Source organism: Carcharodon carcharias, chromosome 23, assembly GCF_017639515.1.
Source record: "Carcharodon carcharias isolate sCarCar2 chromosome 23, sCarCar2.pri, whole genome shotgun sequence".
NCBI classification, from domain to species: domain Eukaryota; kingdom Metazoa; phylum Chordata; class Chondrichthyes; order Lamniformes; family Lamnidae; genus Carcharodon; species Carcharodon carcharias.
Window position 1 is genome coordinate 14208673 of NC_054489.1, and position 16097 is coordinate 14224769.

Below are 16097 nucleotides of genomic sequence, written 5' to 3' on the forward strand. Positions count from 1 at the left end.
CGGAGCCAGCAGCGCGCTCGCCAACAATTTAAAAGACTGTTCAGGCCTATTAAAAGTTAATTGAAGTAAATTTTTCGCCACCCGTACAAACTTACGGTTGGCAGGTGGGGGAAAAGGCCAAGCGGACTTTGCACTTTTTTTGGGAACCCCTCATCCACGGGCAGGATGAGACTCCCAAAAGCAAATAAAAATTAAATAAAAACTTTAAATTTTCATACATAACATGTCCCTGTTCATGTGACAGACTCACGTGAGGGCGGGGGGGATATGTTTCATGACGTTTAGCAAATCTTTAATTTTTTTTTTAAATCAGTTCATCTCCCAGAGACAGAGAGAGCTGCCTCAGGGACATTATGTAGCACGCACTCATGCGCATGCTCGAAGGTCATGCTGTCCCGGCTCGCACATCTCCCCCACTTGCATAGGCAACGCTGAGCCCCGCTGCTCACCTTTCACCCTGGGCGGGCCTTAACTAGCCCGCCAGTGTGAAATTACCTCCCGAGCCTGATCGCAGGCAGTGGTTGGCTTCCTGACCACTCCCTCTTGCCCCCACCAAACCCGCACGCTAAGGGAAAAATTCTTCGCCTAGAGTGTATTCGGGACAGCTCCTTAGAACAATATGTTGTGAATCCAACCAGGGATCAGGCTATTTTGGATCTGGTAATGTGTAATGAGGCAGGTTTAATAAACGATCTCAGAGTAAAAAATCCCCTAGAAAACAGTGACCATAATATGGTAGAATTTAGCATTCAGTTTGAGAGTGAGAAACTTGGGTCAGAAACAACTGTGCTAAACTTAAATAAAGGTAAGTACAATGGGATGAGGACAGAGCTGGCTGGAGTGGACAGAGAAAGCAGTTTAGCAGAAAAAATGTTGATGAACAATGGCAGATGTTTAAGAAAATAATTCATGACTCTCAACAAAGATATATCCCAGTGAGTAAGAAGGATTCAAGGAAGGAGATAAACCAACCATGGTTAACCAAGGAAGTTAAGGACGGTATCCAATTGAAAGAAAAGACTTACAATGTGGCAAAGATTAGTGTTAAGCCAGAGGATTGGGAAAGTTTTAAAAACCAATAAAAGATTACCAGAAAAATAATAATGAGGGAGAAAATAATCTTTGAGGGTAAACTAGTAAGTAATATAAAAACGGACAGTAAGAGCTTCTTTAAATATATAAAAAGGAAGAGAGAGGCCAAAGTGAACATAGGCCCCTTAGAGAATGAGGCTGGAGAAATAATAATGAGAGCCAGGAAATGGCAGAGGAATTGAATAAATACTTTGCTTCAGTCTTCACGGTAGAAGATACTAACAGCATTCCAAAAATACTAAATAATCAAGGGGCAAAAGAGGCAGAGGAAATAAATACAATAACTATCACTAGAGAAAAAGTACTAGGGAAACTAATGGGGCTAAAGGCTGATAAGTCCCCTGGACCTGATGGGTTGCATCCTAGGATATTAAAGGAAGTAGCTACAGAGGTAGTGGATACACTAGTAGTAATCTTCCAAGAATTCTTAGATTCTGGAAAAGTCCCAGAGGACTGGAGAACGGCCAATTTAACACCCTTATTCAAAAAGGGAGAGAGACCAAAAACAGGTAACTATAGGCCAGTTAGCGTAACATCTGTCACTGAGTCTGTTATGAAGGATGTAATAACAGAACATTTAGAAATACATAGGCCAGGATTTTTCATTGGTCACGCGAGCTCTGCAGAAGCGGGCGGGGGTGGATGCGGAGCTGACCCCTGCTTGCCGTCGGCTCAGCACCGCAATTTCACACGGGTGGGCCAATTAAGGCCCGCCCAGTGTGGAACGCGAGCGGTAGCGCCAAGCGCTACCTGTGTGGGCAGGGGGAGGAGGGAGAGTCGGGTCCAGCACTCTTTCGCTCTCTCTGAGCTGCCTCAGGGAGATTGAAGCGATTGTTGAAAAAATAAACACAGTAAAAAATTTAATGAGACATGTCTGTGACATTTTTCAAAGAAAGTTTTTATTTAAGTTTTAATAGCTTTAGGAAACCTCATCTTGCTTGTGGATGAGGTTTCCTAAAAAACGTAAAGGCCACTTGGCCTTTGCGCCTGCCCACCACCATTAGGTTGGACAGGCAACGTAAATTTGAAATTAATTAGTTCGTTAATGGCCTTAATAGGCCTTTCGATTATCAGCGGGTGCGCAGCCAACTCTGGCGTGCGCCCACCGAATGAAATATTGCAAGAAAGTGTGATGACATGGAGACGCACATATGACATCATCGTGTGTCATTTCACATTCCGGTGTGTAGGGCCCGTCCCCACACACCAAATGTAAAATTCTGCCCATAATCTAATCAAGCAGAGTCAGCACGGCTTCATGAAGGGGAAATCATGCCTGACAAATATATTAGAATTCTTTGAGGAGGTAACAAGCAGGATAGATAAAGGGGAACCAGTAGATGTAATATATTTGGATTTCCAAAAGGCGTTCAATAAGTTAACGCACATAAGGCTACTTAATAAGATAAGAGCCCATGGTGTTGGGTGTTGTATATTAGTATGGATAGAGGATTGGCTAACTAATAGAAGACAGAGGCTTTGGAATCTGCTCACCGGTGAGTAAAATGATGTCACCGCACATCATTGGGATCCTCAGTTCGGCGGGCACACACCAGAGTCAGCTGGGTGCCCGCCAAACTGTCATAGACCTATTAAGGACATTTAAAGCCCAATTAAAATGATTAAATGAGCTGCCTGTTAACCAGGCAAAGAACCCAGGCGGCCTTTGCATTTATCATGAAACCTCATCCACAGGCGGGATGAGGTTTCATGAAGGTTTTCAAAGTTTAATAAAATTTTTTTAAAAATTCATTGACCTGTCGCAGCTCATGTGACACTGTCACATGAGGGGTCATGTCTTACAAAATCTTTTTCTCTTAATTAAAATTTTTAAAACCGAACTAATCTCCCTGTGCCTCAGGGAGATATCTGTGTTCTTTCACACACATGCACGTAAGAGCGCAGGCCCCAACTCAGCCTACTCCCTCCGCCCGCACAGGGAGCGCACAGTGCTTCCAGGTGTGCATCACACTGGGTGGGCCTTAATTGGCCGGCCCACATAAAATGGTGGCGTGCAGCCGATTGCGGGCAGCGATTGGCTACACGCCCGCTCCCACACAATGCCCACCCCCCCCACAATGGGGAGAAAATTCTCCCCAGAGAGTTGGAATAAGGGGGGCATTTTCAGGATGGCAACCTGTAACTCGTGGAGTGCCATGGGGATCAGTGCTGATATGTATACGTTAATGACTTAGATGAGGGAAATGAATGTACTATCGCCAAGTTTGGGGATGACACAAAAATAGATGGGAAAGCAAGTGTTGAGGATGACACAAAGAGTCTACAGAGGGATATAGACAGGTGAAGTGAGTGAGCAAAAACTTGGCAGATGGAATATAATGTGGGAAAATGTGAGGTTATGCACTTTGGCAGGAAGAATAGAGGAGCTGAATATTATTTAAATGGAGAAAGACTGCAGAAAGCTGCAGCACAGAGGGATTTGGGAGTCCTTGTGCATGAATGCCAAAAAGCTAACATACAAGTTCAGCAGGTAATAGGGAAGGCAAATGGAATGTTGGCCTTTATTTCAAAGGGAATGAAGTATAAAAATAGGGAAGTCTTGTTAAAACTATACAAGACACTAGTTTGACCACACCTAGAAAACTGTGAACAGCTTTAGTCCTCTTATCTAAGGAAAGATATACTGGCATTGGAGGCATTTCAGAGAAGGTTCACTAGGTTGATCCCAGGTATGGACGGATTTTCTTATGAGGAGAGGTTGAGTAGGTTGGACCTGTACTCATTGGAGTTTAGAAGAATGAGAGGTGACCTTATTGAAACATGTAAGATTCATAGGGGGCTTGACAGGGTAGATACTGAGAGGTTGTTTCCCCTTGTGGTGGGGTCTAGGACCAGAAGGCATAACCTCAGAGTAAGAGGGTGCCCATTTAAAACAAAGAAGAGGAGGAATTTCTTCTTTCAGAGGATAGTTAATCTGTGGAATTCTTTACCGCAGAGGGCTATAGAAGCTGGGTCGTTAAGTATATTCAAGGCTGAGATAGACCAATTTTTAATCAGTAAGGGAATCAACGAGTATGGGGTAAAGGCAGGAAAGTGGGATTGATGATTATCTGATCAGCCATGATCTCATTAAATGGCGGAGCAGACTCGATGGGCCGAATGACCTACTTCTGTTCCTACGTCTTATGGGTCTTATGGTGTCTGTGGATAACGTACCACCAACCCCCAGCCAAGCTCCCCATAAGCTGTGAAATAAAACATTAGAATTGAGGCCCAGTTTTGACTTGAAATCAAAGTGGTTTCATGCATATCCAAGAATTCTCTTTTCTAACAGACTCTTTTTTTTTTTAACACAGACACATCCGGACTGAACAAACTTGAATTGTTCCAATCTTTGCTTCTGCTGAATGAGCCCAAATTAAACCATTTTGAACTCATCCCAATTTTAATTTTTTCCAGTGATTTTTGCACAGAATATTGCAGACGGGGATTTAATAAAGGGGGTGAAAACAGGGAAAATGCCTCCACACAATACAAGCAATAGCAAAATAACAAATACATCATGTCTCCATGGAAGTTTGTGTCTTCAAAAAAACAAAAATAATTCACAGGGAAATAGATCATTTCAGCCTTTAATTCTCAACATCGTTGCTTGGCCGATCCACTCTTCCAGATCATCTTCTTCTCTCACTGCATTCTTCAAATCCATCCCCCCCAGTTGTCAGTGACTTGAATTGTAAATTCATTGATAGTGATGGAAATGCATAAATCAATGATGTTTTCAGTAAAGCATGCATCAGAAACTTACTGAAGTACAGCTGCAGCATCAGAAATTATTTGAGGATTGTGTCTGAAGTAACTTTCTGGTGTGCCTTTGCAGTCCCGAAAGGAAAAATAATTCTGTGAAAGTTGGTGGCCAAATATCTGCTAACTTCTGGGATGGTTAAGGGGTCCCCAGCATTTAGCCTTTCACTCATTTGGCGGAACTAGAGACAAGACCTGGCTGGTTTTGTACAGGGTCAGTTGTGATCTAGTTGAATGGCAGAACAGACTCCAGGGGGAGCATTTTTTCCCCATCGGTGTGGGGACCTGAGCAGGAGTGGGCGCGGGCCAATTGCACAGCCAATTGTCACCCCCGATCAGCTGCGCGCCGCCATTTTGAGTGGGTGGGCCAATTAAGGCCCGCCCAGTGTGACGCACACCCGGAAGCGCTGAGCGCTCCCTGTGCGGGCGGAGGGAGGAGGCTGAGTCAGGGCCTGCGCTCTTTTGCGCACGTGAGTGAAAGGACACAGAAATCTCCCTGAGGCATGGAGCTGCCTCAGGGAGATTAGCTTGATTATGAAGATTTAAAAATAAAGAAAAAAAATTATTCAGACATTTCCTCTCATGTGACAGTGTCACTTGAGCTGGGACATGTCAATGGATTTTAATAAAATTTTTTATTTGATTAATAAACACTTCATGAAACCTCATCCCGCCCGTGGATGAGGTTTCATGATAAAAGAGAAGGCCGCCTGCCTTAAGGTTGGACGGGCAGCCCAGACAACCAGCTTAATTAGTTATTAATGGCCTTAATAGGCCTTTGACAGTTCAGCGGGCGCACAGCCAACTCTGGTGCGTGCTCACCAAACTGAAGACCTGAATGACGCGTGGTGAATTTGGGATGCGCGCCCGATGTCACCATGCATCATTTTGCGTGTCGGCAAGCAGGACCCACACCCCCACGCCGACCAGAAGATTCAGGCCCAGGGACTGGATGGCCTACTCCTGTTCCTATGTTCTTAAGACGTTGACTCCTTGTCAAAATCTAAATGAGGGTTCGATTACTGTCGATTGATTGATCTGTTCACGACAGCTTAGAATAAAAACAGGAAAAGGGCCATCTATACCTCATGAACTACTGTTTTTAATAATAAATCAACCCTGTCCTTCTCACTAAACCCTTTCTTTCTCCAAAGGCGTACAAAATTTTTATCTCTTTTCTGTAAATTATCCTGCAAACCTGTTGTCCTTTGCCCAAACTGGTTCTGCCTAATTAATTTCCCTTCTAAGTTCCAAACTTTCCCCATCATTTAGAGTCTTTTGCTGACACCAGACAATTTATCTGTAGCATATTTTTTCCCCAATTCTCTTAATTTGCCTGGGATATAAAGTACAGAAACAGGCCATTTGGCCCAGCCAGCCCATGTTGGTGTTTAAGCTCCACTTGAGGCTCCTCCCATCTTTCCTTATCTAAGTCTGCTGTCATGACCCCTATCACCTTCTCCCTTAAATGCTTGCCTTATTTCCCCTTAAATGCATCTATACCATTTGCTTCAACCATCCCCGTGGTGCCACAAGTTGCACATTCTTACCACTCTTTGGATGAAGAAGTATCTTCTGAATTCCCTACTAGATTTCTTCGTGACTAGCTCATATTGATGGCCTTTATTTATGAAGGAAACATTCTCTCTCTAGCCACTCCATCAAAACCTTTCATAATTTTAAAATAATTTAGAAAGACTCAATTTTCTCCTCATTGCATTGTGAGTCTGCAAGACTGAAGTAAATCGAACTTGTCTTTTGTCTTATCCTCCAGAAATGGTACCTATTCAAACTAAATTTTCTGATCAATAGCTCAGTTGGCTGATGAGCACTTACTTATTTTTTTATAATGCCCTAACTTTTTTCATATTAAATATCTTTGTGGATTACTGACTAAAGCTGCCAAATGGAAGGTTGTCAACCTACTGGAGCATTAGGATAGTGCAAATACATTCAATGGATTGCAGTACATAACACAGGAAAACTAAACTGTTCCTGTTGACAGGAGCAAATCTTTCATTATATCCTTATCTTTTGTTACAAGCTGTAAGCTGCTGCAATCATTCAACCAATTTTAATTGATTCCCCGCCAAAATAAATGTTACATCATTGCATTCAAGCAGATAGAGTCATTATATTCATGTAACTGTCTGAACCATGAACTGCAAATTAAGTGGCATAATTCCTTTTTGTATAAGTCAAACTCATTAAGCATGACCAATGGAACAGAGAACCTTATACAGGTTCTCTTGGGATTTGGAGTACATGTATTCCTATTTGCTTGATGACAGGGTGTATTAACTCCTACATATTGTGATTGTTTTCAGCAGTAGCTTCCTTTCTTAAAGGAACACCATCTCCACAAAAAAGTGTTTGACATACCGTTGTGTTGACCTAAATCCTGTTGAGCTGCATCATTGCACCAATAAGACACAATGGGCTGAATAATATGCCCACCTCCCACCCCAACACCAGAAACCACATCAGTGCGGAGCCGACATTCTCCACGCTGGCCCATCCTGCAACCATAAAGCGCTGCGGAGCGGACTAACAAGAGCTGAGTGGGACTTCTGCCCCTCACTGGAGAGGGAGTCCTGCCCTCTGGAGCTGCCAATCCAATTGGCCAGCAGCTCCATCAGTCCCGGCAGTGCCTGGAGGGCATCAGTGACGGCTGCTGGGACGACAGAAGAAGAAGATACAGGTAAGTCGGTGTCTAGGGAGGGTTTGGGTAGGTTAGGAGGAGAGGCGGGGAGGGGGGGAGGGGGAAGGTTTAAGGGAGGGAGCGGGTAGGAAGGTTGTGGGGGGGGGGTGGGTTCAATCTAACGGGGGTAGTTGGCGCCCTGCAATGGGCGAAGGACAGCCCCTGAAGAGCGATGGCCCTCACTTCCTTCCCACCCTTAAAGAACTTGAGGCTAAAATGTCGGAATTCCCTCTCCCACCCTGTTGCCCATGCCAAATGCTTTATAGTGTGGGCAGCATATTATCAGGGTCAATTGGCTTGATAACAAGTCTAATTGACTATTATTATTATTGACCTATAAGACACAATGGGCTGAATAATAAGCCCACCCCCCACCAGAAACCACGTCAGTATGGAGCCGACATTCTCCACACCGACCAAGCCTAATTGACTATTAATTGTTCACAGCAGGCTGGCTGCCGATTTCGGCGCCTACCGGTTTTTAAGGGGGTGAGCTCTGGGGTGGGTGGCGAGGTGGTAGGATGGGTGCCCTATTTTGCGTTCTGCCCCTTATTTTATGTGCATCTCCTGCAGGAAACAAGTCTGCAGGGGGCAGGTAAAACTCAGCCCAATGTTATGACCACAAAAATCGATCACGACACTGCAGCAAACAAAAATGGTTGCCAAGCATTTTCTCATGGGCCAGAATTTTACGCTCGCCACCCCCCTCCCCCCCACCCCACCGGTGGGTTTTTAGGTGGGGCGGGGGCAGTGTGAAATTGATGGGTGGGGAACCTTGCAACCATTTTACTCAGGGGTAGGTGAGGCATCGGACAGGAAGTTGGCCCTCGCCTCAATTGAGGCCCTTAAATTAAGGATCGTTTCCCGCCCAGCCTCAATTTTTACGCTGGCGGGAGAACTGAAATTGTATGGGGGAAGCTCGGAAATCAACGGTGTTAAATCCCGGACGGGAAGCTGTGGGGAGGCTGCACCTCGATCAGAAGCCCCCTTCTGACTGGGATCACCCTTAAGGTCTGGTGGCCTCCGGACCTCCCTCCCCTTCACAACCCCCATTCCAGACCTCTCCCCCAAGACCTAATTGCCCTCTTCACGCCCCATCAGGCTTTCCCTACCCTCCCCGCCCAGGGACCCTTTCAACTTACCTGGGCCTCCAGTGCCTGGACTTAGTTTCTGGTGTCCTCCTGCGTTTCCTTACCAGTCCACCTGCAGCTCTTGTTGCTGCAGGGACTGGGGAGCTGCTGGCCAACCTGATTGGCCAGTAGCTCTCTAAGACAGAGCTTCCTCCCGTGTGAGGGATGGAAGTCCCGCCTGCAGCCACCTAATGCTCATTCCAGCGTGAAATGGCTGCGGGGCACATGGAGTCAGCGGGAATGTGTTCCCTGCAACCCTCCGGATGGCGGGGAAGCGAGATCCCACCATCCGAAAAATTCAGGCCATGAAGATACAGAGCAGCCATGATTTAATTGAGCAAGCTCGAGGGGCTGAATGGTTGACTCCATTTCCCATGTTGGTTCCTATGATAGTGCTCCCTTATAAGTCTCTTCCTACATAGCCATTTCCCAACATTTTCTCATTCTTCTCTGACCAACTTCAATCCCAATTCCTTCTCAGGTTTCAAGCCATTAATATCAGTCAGTGATCGGCCAATAGACAACCCACTTGCTGTTCATAAAAAGGAATGCAATCACTACTTCCCTTGCGAGCAAAGGTGAAATACTACATGCATTGGCCCTTCAAGACATTCTAACTGAGCTGTGCTGCTTGAAGGTCTTACAAGTCAAGCGAAGGTGTTTATACAGATAGTACCATGTGATGACTCCATCAAGTGTGCAGTTAAATTGTGCTGTTTGATAACTTAAGATGTCAGCTATTCTTTCATACCAGGGACACAAATCTTTAGGGAAAGGTCCCAATCTATACAGCTGTTTACAGAGTCAAGATAAGGATAGAATAGAAACATACGTTTATGAAGAAGCTGAATTTCAGATAATCTAAATTTGAAGTAGTTGATGCAATGGTTAAAAGAATAAAATGGAAAGAAATATCCAGAGAAAGGATATTGAAGTAAAATTAGATAGATTCAAAGATTGTTTTTGCGTAAGATACAAAAGCACTTTATTCCTGTGGGATAATTGAAGATGATAAGGTGTTGGGGAAATGTAGATTCAAATACATTTTTTTAACCAGGCTTTCAACTTTGGAGCACAAAGGAAAGTGGGAAGTTAGGCAACTTCTCTTCCATACAAGAATGATAAACACACAGAGCAGAGCATCAACAAGAGGAATAGGATTTAAGATTATTAGATGTAGAAATATATCAAAGTCATCAGGTGGGAAATTAAATGAGTTGACTAGATAGTACTATGTGATGACTCCATCAAGTGTGTAATTAAATTGTGCTGCTTGATAACTTAAGATGTTCCCTCTAGGGTGATAGGAAGGAGTAACAAGCCCAGAGAACCATGGATGACCAGAGATATTCAGGTTACGATGAGAAGGAAAAGAGAAGCTTTTAGCAGGTACAAGGGAGTTAAGTCAGCAGAGGTATTAGTGGAGTACAGACAGCGCAGGGTGGAGCTTAAGAAAGCAATTAGGAGAGCAAAGAGGGGATATGAGAAAGCCCTGGCTGGTAAAAGTAGGGAAAATCCCAAGATATTCTATAAGTATATCAATGGGAAGAGGATAACCAGGGAAAGAGTAGGGCCTATAAGGGACCAAGGGGGCAATCTATGGGTGGAGCCAGAGGACATCGCTAGAGCGTTGAATGAATACTTCACATCTGTCTTCACTCAAGAGAATGAGGATGAAGGTATTGGACTCGGGGAGAGAGACTGTGTGGTTCTTAAGCATATTGATATAGGGAATGACAAGGTATTGAAGGTGTTGGCAGGCTTAAAAGTGGACAAACCTCCAGATCTGGATGATTTTTGTCCCAGACTGCTGAGGGAGGCAAGGGAGGAGATCGCAGGAGCTCTGACCCAAATTTTTAATTCCTCTCTGGCCACGGGGGAGGTGCCTGAGGACTGGAGAACAGCTAATGTGGTTCCGCTATTAAGAAGGGTTGTAGAGATAAGCCAGGGAACTACAGGCCAGTGAGTCTCACGTCAGTGGTAGGGAAATTATTGGAGAAAGTTCTGAAGGAGAGTATCTATCTCCACTTGGAGAGGCAAGGTTTGATCAAGGATAGTCAGCATGGCTTTGTCAGAGGGAGGTTATGCTTAACAAATTTGATTGAATTTTTCAAGGAGGTGTCCAGGTGTGTAGATGAGGGCAGTGTAGTTGATGTAGTTTATATGGATTTCAGCAAAGCCTTTGACAAGGTCCCACATGGGAGACTTATAAAAAAGGCAAATGCACATGGGATGCAGGGTAATTTGATAAGGTAGATTCAAAATTGGCTTAGTTGTAGGAGGCAGAGGGTGATGACAGAAGGGTGCTTTAGTGACTGGAAGCCAGTGTCCAGTGGCATACCACAGGGATCTGTGCTCGGTCCCCTTTTATTTGTCATTTATATAAACGACATAGATGACTATGTGGGTGGTAGGATTAGTAAGTTTGCGGATGACACACAGATTGGCCGGGTGGCTAACAGTGAGGTTGAGTGTATTGGGCTATAGGAAGATATAGACGGGATGGTCAAATGGGCAGATAAATGGCAGATGGAATTTAAGTCTGAAAAGTGTGAGGTGATACACTTTGGAACGAGTAATTTGACAAGGAAGTATTCAATGAACGGCATTACACTAGGAAGTTCTGAGGAACAAAGGGACCTTGGTGCATGTATCCATAGATCTCTGAAGGCAGAAGGGCATGTTAGTGGGGTGGTGAAAAAGGCACATGGGACACTTGCCTTTATCAATCAAGGCATATATAACAAAAGTAGGGAGGTCATGTTGGAGTTGTATAGAACCTTGGTGAAGCCACAGCTGGAGTACCGTGTGCAGTTCTGGTCGCCACATTATAGGAAGGATGTGATTGCACTGGAGGGGCTGCAGAGGAGATTCACCAGCATGTTGCCTGGGATGAAACATTTAAGTTATGAAGAGAGGTTGGATAGACTTGTGTTGTTTTTGTTGGAGCAGAGAAGACTGAGGGGCGACCTGATCGAGGTGTATAAGCTTATGAGGGGCATGGACAAGGTGGATAGGGAGCAGCTGTTTCCCTTTAGTTGAAGTGTCAGTCACAAGGGGACATAAGTTCAAGGTGAGGGGCAGGAGGTTTAGCGGGGATGTGAGGAAAAACTTTTTTACCCAGAGGGTGGTGACGGTTTGGAATGCACTGCCTGGGAGGGTGATGGATGTGGGTTGCCTCACATCCTTTAAAAAGTACCTGGATGAGCAGTTGGCACATCATAACATTCAAGGCTATGGGCCAAGTGCTGGTAAACGGGGTTAGGTAGGTAGGTCAGGTGTTTCTTACGTGTCGGTGCAGACTCGATGGGCCGAAGGGCCTCTTCTGCATTGTGTAATTCTGTGATTCTGTGATAGATGGCTAGCTGGTCTACTCTTGTCTGAAAACTATGGCTAATTTAACAACAATGGGATTTGAACTAATAGCTAAACAGTAAATAAATTATTATGGTTATTTTGAAAAATTATTTCTGTTCTGGTTTATATGGCTCACAATTGAATTGCAGTGTTGATTGTCATGAAGAATACATGAGTCAAAATGTTGATATGTTTTTCTTCATGCCTTTATGGTTTGTGTGGGATCAGCAGGCGGAGCAGATGATTGCAAATTGGGTTTCACAAAGTTGTGAAACCGATTTTTGGCCTTCTCGCCATTTTGTCTGCTCACACCACCAAACACTCTCGACACCAGTGTGCACAAACAATCCCGGCCTATGACTCTCTTAATGACAAGCGGAGGTTGGTGTCCCTCTCAGATCCACCAGGGGAGCCAATTATTGTAGCTGTGGGAATTTTTTGCCATTCTATAATGTCCTCACATTCGGAGGACTTACCAACCCTCAGCAGCACATCTCACACATTATTCATTCATGAATAATGACCATTTAAATGAGATATCAGAGGGTGATTAATGCCGGTGGGATCATAAGTTAAGGAATGGAAGAAAGAAGCAATCGATTCCCTTTGAAAAATGAACCATTCGCAACTCCTGAAATAGCTGAACCTGAAACTCAATAATTTTTACAGTGGTTTCCAGGATCTCTCTGGTATCAAATAATTTGAAAACCTTGTAACTGTGGTGTCAATAAAAGATCATGATGGCCTATATAAATATATGTCTACCTGTTGCTGGATATTATACATTGGAGCCACTTGCGATGCAGAAAATGATAAAAGGATTTTTAAAATACAACTTCAAGTAATAACACACAATACATATTCTTCAAAGACAAAAGCTCAACATTGGTAATAGACACTAATTCCTTTTAACTTAAAACAACTATGGCCCTACAATTCTTTCTCTTAGCCAAAATATTCACAAGATCAGAATATGCAAAATAGTCTTATAATTTCAAACATTCAATTTTTGCTCTACTTAAGCCAAATTACCTTTCTTCAATATTCAGAGTGAATATTTAATGTAAGATGTTAGGTGATGTATGACATAAAATTGGAAACTTGGCTTAATGGAGAAAAGACTGTTGTTTTTAAGACGGAATAAACTCTTTATTAATGCTTTAGGCTATCCATTTTTTTTAACCTGAAGAACAAGAATTTAGATTCATAATGGTTTTCAGACTTTGATTTTCCTGTAGCCACAAATGGCCAGGATGCCTGAAACAGGAAAAGAAAGAAAGGAAGAACAGAAGAGCAAGGGCGTATATCAACTCCTTGGTAGGCAGCCAATTTACACAAAGCAAGGTATCACAAACAGTAAATGAGATAAATGACCAATTAATCTTATTTTTCAAATGATTATAGTTGAGGGATGAACACTGGACTCAACACAGGGAGAAAATCCTGATCTGGCAGCATCTGTGGAGAGAGAAACAGGATTAACGTTTCAGGTCGATGACGCTTTGTCTGATGAAATGCTAGTTCTGTTTCACTCCCCACAGATGCTGCCAGACCTGCCGAGTATTTCTGGCTTTTTCTGTTTTTATTTCAGATTTTCAGCATCTGCAGTATTCTGATTTTCAAAAACCCCCTGGTGCTCTTTAAATAGTGGAATAGAACTTTCAAGTCCATTTCAACAGGCAAACATGATGTTGGATGCACCTCAGACAATGCAGCAGTTCCTCAGCACTGCTTTGAAATATTAGCGTAAAAATTTAGATTTTGCACTACAATGGGGCTGAAATTCACTACCAGATGAAACAGACTGATTAGGATTAGCCCAATCATTCTGCTGCACTCTGGGAATCATGTTCTGCATGATGTGGAGAGCATACCACTTCTTATAATGCTACTTCACCCTGTTTTGCTTTAATCTACACCATTTCACTTTATTTGCTCTAACATACTCTTTTGCTTCACACAATTTCATTGTGCTTCATTCCACATGGCTGACCTTTATTTCATTTTATTTCCAGTCTGCATTTGCATTGCTTAAGAGTACAAGCAGGAAGTGAATTCTCATGCACTTGCATGTACCTTACTGAACAAGCCTCTGGCTGTCAACCATATGGGCTATAGGATGGATAGATTATTTGTAGATAACTGTTCTTACTAAGTACAGGCTATTTGTGATAGGTGATCACTTTGCTAAAATTAAAGCATATGTTGTCTAAATTAGACTCTTTACACACACCATCTATCAAATAATGATTCAGGAAAAATCCCAAAGGATCCCACCGCTGTATGTTTAAGAATGTTCTGTATCTGTAGAAAATTGTAGAGCTTGTTCAATGATTATACAGTGACCCGGATTTTCCGGTAGTGATTAAGGCAAAACTGCCAGTGATTCCTGTCATTAGTCTTCTGAAACAGACTGCACCCTCTGGATGCAGCTAAATATGAAAATCCAGAAGTTGCTCTCAGTGATTCTACGCTTCACCAGAGGATTAAGTATATGTTTAGGTCACCACTGACTGCAGTTAATTAGAAATCACTGAACTGATGAGAACATTCACTCCTGTGCTTTTAGTTTAGTAAAAACCTTCGGAATACTTATACCTTGTTCAGTGAGGTGCAATAAAGATTTTAATGATGTACTAAGTTCATAATTAGTGATGAACAGCCTCACTGGCCCTGAACCAGTAATTTTATATTTATTGAATGTTAAATTTCTACATTATGATAAAAAATTCACATTTTTAAAATAATCTTTTTTAATGTTTATGATAATCAAGCTTTCGATTTAATCCCATATGTATTTCCCAATACTATAAAATTTAAAAATTAAAAGTGAAGGTTTTTACTTCTGGTTTGCTGTCTGTGCGAATATTTCAACGTGGTTGATTATCTATCCTGTTCGATGACATCTCTGTTGCTGGGCACCTAGAGATCCCCTTTGACTTGGCACCAGATCCAAACTGACAGCAAGAAAGGGGGAGTCTGCGCCATAGCAATTGCTAAATCTTTGAGGGCTGCTTTCTTTGAGGTCAGTGGCAAGTGCCATTGCTTTATAGCTGACCCCAAAATCCAGCCCAATTGAAAATGTGGTTGGATAAAATCAAAGTGCATTGAGTAACACTGGCATGTCAGTCAATTAAGATTTCTCCAAGACAAATTAAGGATTAAAAAAAAAGTTACAGCTACTTAATTGTAAGGTACTTACCCACAAATATAAAAAGGAGAAATACCTGTCTTCTGTCCAATATCTGATCTTGCCTTTTGTTCTTCTCTCTCCTCCCCTTTCTTTGCCCCTGTATATACTTAAAAACTTTTAAATTTCTAACTTTTTCAGTTCTGACGAAAGGTCATTGACCTGAAAATTAAGTCTGCTTCTGTCTCCACAGGTATTGCCAGACTGACTGAGTATTTCCAGCATTTTCTGATTTTAACAACGAGCCTCTCAGTTACATTAAACTGTGACAAAGAGTGATTCAAGAAGACTGCCCAACACCACATTCTCACAACAACTAGGCAGGGGTAATATACCCAGTCCTCATTAGTGCCATTTACATCCCGGGAATTCATTTAAAAATGTTTTAATGCTGGCAGATTTGTGTGCGCTTCCCGCATTTTCTGCTTTTATTTAAGTAGTTGTATATAACCAGTTAAAACTTACTGCTTCTCTGTCTCACCAACTTGTCTATTACTAACATAAATTAACCAAAGACTCATTTACTGACATTTTAAGCATGACAGTGTTAAGCTTTTTGTCATTTGTATTATGAAAATCCAGAGAGCCTTTTGTCATTCTCCAACATACTTCAAATGAAGCGGAAATTATTCCCTCTTACTTACTTTTGCAGAACTCTGAACGCAATCCTCAAAAATTCCTTTGATGCATGAAGTCCAAGTATGAGATTGGCTGGTCTTTACTTGCAGGCTGTTTCACCCAAGTAGATGACAAAAACAAAAAGCCAAATGTAGAATTGGTAGCACAAACAGAAAATGCTGGATAAACTCAACAGGTCTAACAGCATCTGTAGAGAGAGAAACAGAGTTAACATTTCAAGTCC